The 11112-nt window shown below is 35.3% G+C and overlaps 9 non-coding genes across 9 annotated transcripts; 7 read left to right on the top strand and 2 right to left on the bottom strand.

Annotated features, from left to right (window-relative positions):
• The first annotated feature begins 3088 nt into the window (after window positions 1-3088).
• Window positions 3089-3161, top strand: TRNAE-CUC. Its single transcript has one exon. It is a non-coding gene; the product is annotated as a tRNA-Glu (tRNA).
• Window positions 3162-4251: 1090 nt separating this feature from the next.
• On the top strand, window positions 4252-4324 carry TRNAE-CUC. The gene has a single exon. It is a non-coding gene; the product is annotated as a tRNA-Glu (tRNA).
• Window positions 4325-5304: 980 nt separating this feature from the next.
• TRNAE-CUC lies at window positions 5305-5377 on the top strand. The gene has a single exon. It is a non-coding gene; the product is annotated as a tRNA-Glu (tRNA).
• A 1090-nt stretch (window positions 5378-6467) lies between these two features.
• TRNAE-CUC lies at window positions 6468-6540 on the top strand. The gene has a single exon. It is a non-coding gene; the product is annotated as a tRNA-Glu (tRNA).
• A 979-nt stretch (window positions 6541-7519) lies between these two features.
• On the top strand, window positions 7520-7592 carry TRNAE-CUC. The gene has a single exon. It is a non-coding gene; the product is annotated as a tRNA-Glu (tRNA).
• Window positions 7593-7661: 69 nt separating this feature from the next.
• TRNAM-CAU lies at window positions 7662-7746 on the bottom strand. The gene is given in 2 exon segments: window positions 7662-7697; window positions 7709-7746. It is a non-coding gene; the product is annotated as a tRNA-Met (tRNA).
• A 960-nt stretch (window positions 7747-8706) lies between these two features.
• On the top strand, window positions 8707-8779 carry TRNAE-CUC. Its single transcript has one exon. It is a non-coding gene; the product is annotated as a tRNA-Glu (tRNA).
• Window positions 8780-9890: 1111 nt separating this feature from the next.
• On the top strand, window positions 9891-9963 carry TRNAE-CUC. The gene has a single exon. It is a non-coding gene; the product is annotated as a tRNA-Glu (tRNA).
• Window positions 9964-10030: 67 nt separating this feature from the next.
• Window positions 10031-10115, bottom strand: TRNAM-CAU. The gene is given in 2 exon segments: window positions 10031-10066; window positions 10078-10115. It is a non-coding gene; the product is annotated as a tRNA-Met (tRNA).
• Window positions 10116-11112: the final 997 nt, after the last annotated feature.

Here is an 11112-nt window from a genome sequence, read left to right as displayed (position 1 = left end):
ATAATGCAAGATCAATGGTGTGCAAAGACGATTGTTATACCGTGGACCATGGTCCACACAGTTGAGTGGACCATGTTCCGAAAATGGCGTCGTGTCTTTAAGTAAAGAATTACCGCCGTTAAATTTTAACAGATCTCGTATTTTTTGTGTGTTTATAATAAAATGAAACTACAGTGTGTTTCAAATTAAACTGAATAATTTGTCTCGCATATATTGTCAAATGAAAATGTAATTGAATTGAAATGATACTTTAGTTGTGTTGAAACGAAACTGCAGTATGTATAAAATGAAATTGAATAGCATGTCTCACATATTGAGTGTATATTGTCAAATAGAATTGTATTTGAATTGAAATGCTACTTTAGTTTTGCTGAAATGAAACTACAGTATGTATAAAAAAAACTGAATAACATGTCTCACGTATTGAGTGTTATATTGTCAAATGAGACTGTGGTTATATCAAAATGATACTTTAGTTGTGTTTTAATGAAACTACAGTGTATATAAAATGAAATCGTAGTTGAATTAGAATTATAATTTAGTGGTGTTGTAACAAGACTACAGTGAGTATAAAATAGAATTCAATAACAAGTCTCATTGTAATAAGACTATTGTACATATAATGTCGAATGGAACTGCAGTTGAAACAAAATGAAACTTTAGTTGTGCTGATATGAAACTACAATATAAATAAAATGAAACTGGATATGTTATACAAACCGAACTAATTACACAGAACGGGTGCGGTGCCGTTTATTTTCATTAAAAGAAACGACTCCGTTTTGGACAATGGTCCACACAGCTGTGTGGACCAAGGTCCACAGTCAAATTTTGCTGATATTTCAGAATATGAAAAAGTGGAACAATGAATCCGTTGAAGTCTAGTTGGTTAGGATACTCGCGCTCTCACTCGAGAGACCCCGGGTTCAATTCCCGGCAACAGAAACTATTATTTGTTCTTTTATTTTTTGCACTGCTAGTTCACGGCGAGGGGAAAAAACCACATTGTGTAATATGGGGTGAGAGAGGCTCAAAGTCTCGACCTCAGGATCACATCCGAAGCTATGAGACCTACGCGCTTAGCCAACTGCCCACCACCCCACGTTGATACGTGGCAATGACCATTACGTCCCCGTACATTCCTTTTTTAAATTACCATTGCATTTGTGTTAAGGAATTTTAGGCCACTAGATAATGCAAGATCAATGGTGTGCAAAGACGATTGTTATACCGTGGACCATGGTCCACACAGTTGAGTGGACCATGTTCCGAAAATGGCGTCGTGTCTTTAAGTAAAGAATTACCGCCGTTAAATTTTAACAGATCTCGTATTTTTTGTGTGTTTATAATAAAATGAAACTACAGTGTGTTTCAAATTAAACTGAATAATTTGTCTCGCATATATTGTCAAATGAAAATGTAATTGAATTGAAATGATACTTTAGTTGTGTTGAAACGAAACTGCAGTATGTATAAAATGAAATTGAATAGCATGTCTCACATATTGAGTGTATATTGTCAAATAGAATTGTATTTGAATTGAAATGCTACTTTAGTTTTGCTGAAATGAAATTACAGTATGTATAAAAAGAAACTGAATAACATGTCTCACGTATTGAGTGTTATATTGTCAAATGAGACTGTTGTTATATAAAAATGATACTTTAGTTGTATTTTAATGAAACTACAGTGTATATAAAATGAAATCGTAGTTGAATTAGAATTATAATTTAGTGGTGTTGTAACAGGACTACAGTGAGTATAAAATAGAATTCAATAACAAGTCTCATTGTAATAAGACTATTGTACATATAATGTCGAATGGAACTGCAGTTGAAACAAAATGAAACTTTAGTTGTGCTGATATGAAATTACAATATAAATAAAATGAAACTGGATATGTTATACAAACCGAACTAATTACACAGAACGGGTGCGGTGCCGTTTATTTTCATTAAAAGAAACGACTCCGTTTTGGACAATGGTCCACAGTCAAATTTTGCCGATATTCAGAAGATGAAAAAGTGAAACAATGAATCCGTTGTAGTCTAGTTGGTTAGGATACTCGGCTCTCACCGAGAGACCCGGGTTCAATTCCCGGCAACGGAAACTATTTTTTGTTCTTTTATTTTTTGCACTGCTAGTTCACGGCGAGGGGAAAAACCACATTGTGGAATATGGGGTGAGAGAGGCTCGAACTCTCGACCTCAAGATCACTCAAAAGCAATGAGACCTACGGGCTAGCCAACTGCGCCACCACCCCACGTTGATACGTGGCAATGACCATTACGTCCCCGTACGTTCCTTTTTTAAATTACCAGTGCATTTGTGTTAAGGAATTGTAGGCCACTAGATAATGCAAGATCAAGGGTGTGCGAAGACGATTGTTATACCGTGGACCATGTTCCGAAAATGGCGTCGTGTCTTTAAGTAAAGAATTACCACCGTTAAATTTTAACAGATCTCGTAATCTTTGTGTGTTTATAATAAAATGAAACTACAGTGTGTTTCAAATTAAACTGAATAATTTGTCTCGCATATATTGTCAAATGAAAATGTAATTGAATTGAAATGATACTTTAGTTGTGTTGAAACGAAACTGCAGTATGTATAAAATGAAATTGAATAGCATGTCTCATGTATTGAGTGTTATATTGTCAAATGAGACTGTGGTTATATCAAAATGATACTTTAGTTGTGTTTTAATGAAACTACAGTGTATATAAAATGAAATCGTAGTTGAATTAGAATTATAATTTAGTGGTGTTGTAACAAGACTACAGTGAGTATAAAATAGAATTCAATAACAAGTCTCATTGTAATAAGACTATTGTACATATAATGTCGAATGGAACTGCAGTTGAAACAAAATGAAACTTTAGTTGTGCTGATATGAAACTACAATATAAATAAAATGAAACTGGATATGTTATACAAACCGAACTAATTACACAGAACGGGTGCGGTGCCGTTTATTTTCATTAAAAGAAACGACTCCGTTTTGGACAATGGTCCACACAGCTGTGTGGACCAAGGTCCACAGTCAAATTTTGCTGATATTCAGAATATGAAAAAGTGGAACAATGAATCCGTTGAAGTCTAGTTGGTTAGGATACTCGGCTCTCACTCGAGAGACCCGGGTTCAATTCCCGGCAACAGAAACTATTATTTGTTCTTTTATTTTTTGCACTGCTAGTTCACGGCGAGGGGAAAAACCACATTGTGTAATATGGGGTGAGAGAGGCTCAAAGTCTCGACCTCAGGATCACTCCGAAGCTATGAGACCTACGCGCTAGCCAACTGCGCCACCACCCCACGTTGATACGTGGCAATGACCATTACGTCCCCGTACATTCCTTTTTTAAATTACCATTGCATTTGTGTTAAGGAATTTTAGGCCACTAGATAATGCAAGATCAATGGTGTGCAAAGACGATTGTTATACCGTGGACCATGGTCCACACAGTTGAGTGGACCATGTTCCGAAAATGGCGTCGTGTCTTTAAGTAAAGAATTACCGCCGTTAAATTTTAACAGATCTCGTATTTTTTGTGTGTTTATAATAAAATGAAACTACAGTGTGTTTCAAATTAAACTGAATAATTTGTCTCGCATATATTGTCAAATGAAAATGTAATTGAATTGAAATGATACTTTAGTTGTGTTGAAACGAAACTGCAGTATGTATAAAATGAAATTGAATAGCATGTCTCACATATTGAGTGTATATTGTCAAATAGAATTGTATTTGAATTGAAATGCTACTTTAGTTTTGCTGAAATGAAATTAAAGTATGTATAAAAAGAAACTGAATAACATGTCTCACGTATTGAGTGTTATATTGTCAAATGAGACTGTTGTTATATAAAAATGATACTTTAGTTGTATTTTAATGAAACTACAGTGTATATAAAATGAAATCGTAGTTGAATTAGAATTATAATTTAGTGGTGTTGTAACAGGACTACAGTGAGTATAAAATAGAATTCAATAACAAGTCTCATTGTAATAAGACTATTGTACATATAATGTCGAATGGAACTGCAGTTGAAACAAAATGAAACTTTAGTTGTGCTGATATGAAATTACAATATAAATAAAATGAAACTGGATATGTTATACAAACCGAACTAATTACACAGAACGGGTGCGGTGCCGTTTATTTTCATTAAAAGAAACGACTCCGTTTTGGACAATGGTCCACAGTCAAATTTTGCCGATATTCAGAAGATGAAAAAGTGGAACAATGAATCCGTTGTAGTCTAGTTGGTTAGGATACTCGGCTCTCACCTGAGAGACCCGGGTTCAATTCCCGGCAACGGAAACTATTTTTTGTTCTTTTATTTTTTGCACTGCTAGTTCACGGCGAGGGGAAAAAACCACATTGTGGAATATGGGGTGAGAGAGGCTCGAACTCTCGACCTCAAGATCACTCAAAAGCAATGAGACCTACGGGCTAGCCAACTGCGCCACCACCCCACGTTGATACGTGGCAATGACCATTACGTCCCCGTACGTTCCTTTTTTAAATTACCAGTGCATTTGTGTTAAGGAATTGTAGGCCACTAGATAATGCAAGATCAAGGGTGTGCGAAGACGATTGTTATACCGTGGACCATGTTCCGAAAATGGCGTCGTGTCTTTAAGTAAAGAATTACCACCGTTAAATTTTAACAGATCTCGTAATCTTTGTGTGTTTATAATAAAATGAAACTACAGTGTGTTTCAAATTAAACTGAATAATTTGTCTCGCATATATTGTCAAATGAAAATGTAATTGAATTGAAATGATACTTTAGTTGTGTTGAAACGAAACTGCAGTATGTATAAAATGAAATTGAATAGCATGTCTCATGTATTGAGTGTTATATTGTCAAATGAGACTGTGGTTATATCAAAATGATACTTTAGTTGTGTTTTAATGAAACTACAGTGTATATAAAATGAAATCGTAGTTGAATTAGAATTATAATTTAGTGGTGTTGTAACAAGACTACAGTGAGTATAAAATAGAATTCAATAACAAGTCTCATTGTAATAAGACTATTGTACATATAATGTCGAATGGAACTGCAGTTGAAACAAAATGAAACTTTAGTTGTGCTGATATGAAACTACAATATAAATAAAATGAAACTGGATATGTTATACAAACCGAACTAATTACACAGAACGGGTGCGGTGCCGTTTATTTTCATTAAAAGAAACGACTCCGTTTTGGACAATGGTCCACACAGCTGTGTGGACCAAGGTCCACAGTCAAATTTTGCTGATATTCAGAATATGAAAAAGTGGAACAATGAATCCGTTGAAGTCTAGTTGGTTAGGATACTCGGCTCTCACTCGAGAGACCCGGGTTCAATTCCCGGCAACAGAAACTATTATTTGTTCTTTTATTTTTTGCACTGCTAGTTCACGGCGAGGGGAAAAACCACATTGTGTAATATGGGGTGAGAGAGGCTCAAAGTCTCGACCTCAGGATCACTCCGAAGCTATGAGACCTACGCGCTAGCCAACTGCGCCACCACCCCACGTTGATACGTGGCAATGACCATTACGTCCCCGTACATTCCTTTTTTAAATTACCATTGCATTTGTGTTAAGGAATTTTAGGCCACTAGATAATGCAAGATCAATGGTGTGCAAAGACGATTGTTATACCGTGGACCATGGTCCACACAGTTGAGTGGACCATGTTCCGAAAATGGCGTCGTGTCTTTAAGTAAAGAATTACCGCCGTTAAATTTTAACAGATCTCGTATTTTTTGTGTGTTTATAATAAAATGAAACTACAGTGTGTTTCAAATTAAACTGAATAATTTGTCTCGCATATATTGTCAAATGAAAATGTAATTGAATTGAAATGATACTTTAGTTGTGTTGAAACGAAACTGCAGTATGTATAAAATGAAATTGAATAGCATGTCTCACATATTGAGTGTATATTGTCAAATAGAATTGTATTTGAATTGAAATGCTACTTTAGTTTTGCTGAAATGAAATTACAGTATGTATAAAAAGAAACTGAATAACATGTCTCACGTATTGAGTGTTATATTGTCAAATGAGACTGTTGTTATATAAAAATGATACTTTAGTTGTATTTTAATGAAACTACAGTGTATATAAAATGAAATCGTAGTTGAATTAGAATTATAATTTAGTGGTGTTGTAACAGGACTACAGTGAGTATAAAATAGAATTCAATAACAAGTCTCATTGTAATAAGACTATTGTACATATAATGTCGAATGGAACTGCAGTTGAAACAAAATGAAACTTTAGTTGTGCTGATATGAAATTACAATATAAATAAAATGAAACTGGATATGTTATACAAACCGAACTAATTACACAGAACGGGTGCGGTGCCGTTTATTTTCATTAAAAGAAACGACTCCGTTTTGGACAATGGTCCACAGTCAAATTTTGCCGATATTCAGAAGATGAAAAAGTGGAACAATGAATCCGTTGTAGTCTAGTTGGTTAGGATACTCGGCTCTCACCTGAGAGACCCGGGTTCAATTCCCGGCAACGGAAACTATTTTTGTTCTTTTATTTTTTGCACTGCTAGTTCACGGCGAGGGGAAAAACCACATTGTGGAATATGGGGTGAGAGAGGCTCGAACTCTCGACCTCAAGATCACTCAAAAGCAATGAGACCTACGGGCTAGCCAACTGCGCCACCACCCCACGTTGATACGTGGCAATGACCATTACGTCCCCGTACGTTCCTTTTTTAAATTACCAGTGCATTTGTGTTAAGGAATTGTAGGCCACTAGATAATGCAAGATCAAGGGTGTGCGAAGACGATTGTTATACCGTGGACCATGTTCCGAAAATGGCGTCGTGTCTTTAAGTAAAGAATTACCACCGGTTAAATTTTAACAGATCTCGTAATCTTTGTGTGTTTATAATAAAATGAAACTACAGTGTGTTTCAAATTAAACTGAATAATTTGTCTCGCATATATTGTCAAATGAAAATGTAATTGAATTGAAATGATACTTTAGTTGTGTTGAAACGAAACTGCAGTATGTATAAAATGAAATTGAATAGCATGTCTCATGTATTGAGTGTTATATTGTCAAATGAGACTGTGGTTATATCAAAATGATACTTTAGTTGTGTTTTAATGAAACTACAGTGTATATAAAATGAAATCGTAGTTGAATTAGAATTATAATTTAGTGGTGTTGTAACAAGACTACAGTGAGTATAAAATAGAATTCAATAACAAGTCTCATTGTAATAAGACTATTGTACATATAATGTCGAATGGAACTGCAGTTGAAACAAAATGAAACTTTAGTTGTGCTGATATGAAACTACAATATAAATAAAATGAAACTGGATATGTTATACAAACCGAACTAATTACACAGAACGGGTGCGGTGCCGTTTATTTTCATTAAAAGAAACGACTCCGTTTTGGACAATGGTCCACACAGCTGTGTGGACCAAGGTCCACAGTCAAATTTTGCCGATATTCAGAAGATGAAAAAGTGTAACAATGAATCCGTTGTAGTCTAGTTGGTTAGGATACTCGGTTCTCACCCGAGAGACCCGGGTTCAATTCCTGACAACGGAAACTATTTTTTGTTCTTTTATTTTTTGCACTGCTAGTACACGGCGAGGGGAAAAACCACATTTTGGAATATGGGGTGAGAGAGGCTCGAACTCTCGACCTCAGGATCACTCAGAAGCTATGAGACCTACGCGCTAGCCAACTGCGCCACCACCCCACGTTGATACGTGGCAATGACCATTACGTCCCCGTACGTTCCTTTTTTAAATTACCAGTGCATTTGTGTTAAGGAATTGTAGGCCACTAGATAATGCAAGATCAATGGTGTGCAAAGACGATTGTTATACCGTGGACCATGGTCCACACAGTTGAGTGGACCATGTTCCGAAAATGGCGTCGTGTCTTTAAGTAAAGAATTACCGCCGTTAAATTTTAACAGATCTCGTATTTTTTGTGTGTTTATAATAAAATGAAACTACAGTGTGTTTCAAATTAAACTGAATAATTTGTCTCGCATATATTGTCAAATGAAAATGTAATTGAATTGAAATGATACTTTAGTTGTGTTGAAACGAAACTGCAGTATGTATAAAATGAAATTGAATAGCATGTCTCTCATATTGAGTGTATATTGTCAAATAGAATTGTATTTGAATTGAAATGATACTTTAGTTTTGCTGAAATGAAACTACAGCATGTATAAAAAGAAACTGAATAACATGTCTCACGTATTGAGTGTTATATTGTCAAATGAGACTGTGGTTATATTAAAATGATACTTTAGTTGTGTTTTAATGAAACTACAGTGCATATAAAATGAAATCGTAGTTGAATTAGAATTATAATTTAGTGGTGTTGTAACAAGACTACAGTGAGTATAAAATAGAATTCAATAACATGTCTCATTGTAATAAGACTATTGTACATATAATGTCGAATGGAACTGCAGTTGAAACAAAATGAAACTTTAGTTGTGCTGATATGAAACTACAATATAAATAAAATGAAACTGGATATGTTATACAAACCGAACTAATTACACAGAACGGGTGCGGTGCCGTTTATTTTCATTAAAAGAAACGACTCCGTTTTGGACAATGGTCCACAGAGCTGTGCGGACCAAGGTCCACAGTCAAATTTTGCCGATATTCAGAAGATGAAAAAGTGGAACAATGAATCTGTTGTAGTCTAGTTGGTTAGGATACTCGGCTCTCACCTGAGAGACCCGGGTACAATTCCCGGCAACGGAAACTATTTTTGTTCTTTTATTTTTTGCACTCCAAGTTCACGGCGAGGGGAAAAACCACATTGTGGAATATGGGGTGAGAGAGGCTCAAACTCTCGACCTCAAGATCACTCAGAAGCTCTGAGACCTACGCGCTAGCCAACTGCGCCACCACCCCACGTTGATACGTGGCAATGACCATTACGTCCCCGTACGTTCCTTTTTTAATTACCAGTGCATTTGTGTTAAGGAATTGTAAGCCACTAGATAATGCAAGATCAATGGTGTGCAAAGACGATTGTTATACCGTGGACCATGGTCCACACAGTTGAGTGGACCATGTTCCGAAAATGGCGTCGTGTCTTTAAGTAAAGAATTACCGCCGTTAAATTTTAACAGTTCTCGTATTTTTTGTGTGTTTATAATAAAATGAAACTACAGTGTGTTTCAAATTAAACTGAATAATTTGTCTCGCATATATTTTCAAATGAAAATGTAATTGAATTGAAATGATACTTTAGTTGTGTTGAAACGAAACTACAGCATGTACAAAATGAAATTGAATAGCATGTCTCACATATTGAGTGTATATTGTCAAATAGAATTGTATTTGAATTGAAATGATACTTTAGTTTTGCTGAAATGAAACTACAGTATGTATAAAAAGAAACTGAATAACATGTCTCACGTATTGAGTGTTATATTGTCAAATGAGACTGTGGTTATATCAAAATGATACTTTAGTTGTGTTTTAATGAAACTACAGTGTATATAAAATGAAATCGTAGTTGAATTAGAATTATAATTTAATGGTGTTGTAACAAGACTAACAGTGAGTATAAAATAGAATTCAATAACAAGTCTCATTGTAATAAGACTATTGTACATATAATGTCGAATGGAACTGCAGTTGAAACAAAATGAAACTTTAGTTGTGCTGATATGAAACTACAATATAAATAAAATGAAACTGGATATGTTATACAAACCGAACTAATTACACAGAACGGGCGGTGCCGTTTATTTTCATTAAAAGAAACGACTCCGTTTTGGACAATGGTCCACACAGCTGTGTGGACCAAGGTCCACAGTCAAATTTTGCCGATATTCAGAAGATGAAAAAGTGGAACAATGAATCCGTTGTAGTCTAGTTGGTTAGGATACTCGGCTCTCACCCGAGAGACCCGGGTTCAATTCCCGGCAACGGAAACTATTTTTTGTTCTTTTATTTTTTGCACTGCTAGTTCACGGCGAGGGGAAAAACCACATTGGAATATGGGGTGAGAGAGGCTCGAACTCTCGACCTCAGGATCACTCAGAAGCTATGAGACCTACGCGCTAGCCAACTGCGCCACCACCCCACGTTGATACGTGGCAATGACCATTACGTCCCCGTACGTTCCTTTTTTAAATTACCAGTGCATTTGTGTTAAGGAATTGTAGGCCACTAGATAATGCAAGATCAATGGTGTGCAAAGACGATTGTTATACCGTGGACCATGGTCCACACAGTTGAGTGGACCATGTTCCGAAAATGGCGTCGTGTCTTTAAGTAAAGAATTACCGCCGTTAAATTTTAACAGATCTCGTATTTTTTGTGTGTTTATAATAAAATGAAACTACAGTGTGTTTCAAATTAAACTGAATAATTTGTCTCGCATATATTGTCAAATGAAAATGTAATTGAATTGAAATGATACTTTAGTTGTGTTGAAACGAAACTGCAGTATGTATAAAATGAAATTGAATAGCATGTCTCACATATTGAGTGTATATTGTCAAATAGAATTGTATTTGAATTGAAATGATACTTTAGTTTTGCTGAAATGAAACAGCATGTATAAAAGGAAACTGAATAACATGTCTCACGTATTGAGTGTTATATTGTCAAATGAGACTGTGGTTATATCAAAATGATACTTTAGTTGTGTTTTAATGAAACTACAGTGTATATAAAATGAAATCGTAGTTGAATTAGAATTATAATTTAGTGGTGTTGTAACAATACTACAGTGAGTATAAAATAGAATTCAATAACAAGTCTCATTGTAATAAGACTATTGTACATATAATGTCGAATGGAACTGCAGTTGAAACAAAATGAAACTTTAGTTGTGCTGATATGAAACTACAATATAAATAAAATGAAACTGGATATGTTATACAAACCGAACTAATTACACAGAACGGGTGCGGTGCCGTTTATTTTCATTAAAAGAAACGACTCCGTTTTGGACAATGGTCCACACAGCTGTGTGACCAAGGTCCACAGTCAAATTTGCCGATATTCAGAAGATGAAAAAGTGGAACAATGAATCCGTTGTAGTCTAGTTGGTTAGGATACTCGGCTCTCACCGA

The sequence above is a fragment of the Ipomoea nil genome, unplaced genomic scaffold (assembly GCF_001879475.1).
Source record: "Ipomoea nil cultivar Tokyo-kokei standard unplaced genomic scaffold, Asagao_1.1 scaffold2302, whole genome shotgun sequence".
NCBI classification, from domain to species: domain Eukaryota; kingdom Viridiplantae; phylum Streptophyta; class Magnoliopsida; order Solanales; family Convolvulaceae; genus Ipomoea; species Ipomoea nil.
Note: the sequence above shows the minus strand (reverse complement) of the source record. Positions and strands in the feature narration are given on the sequence as shown.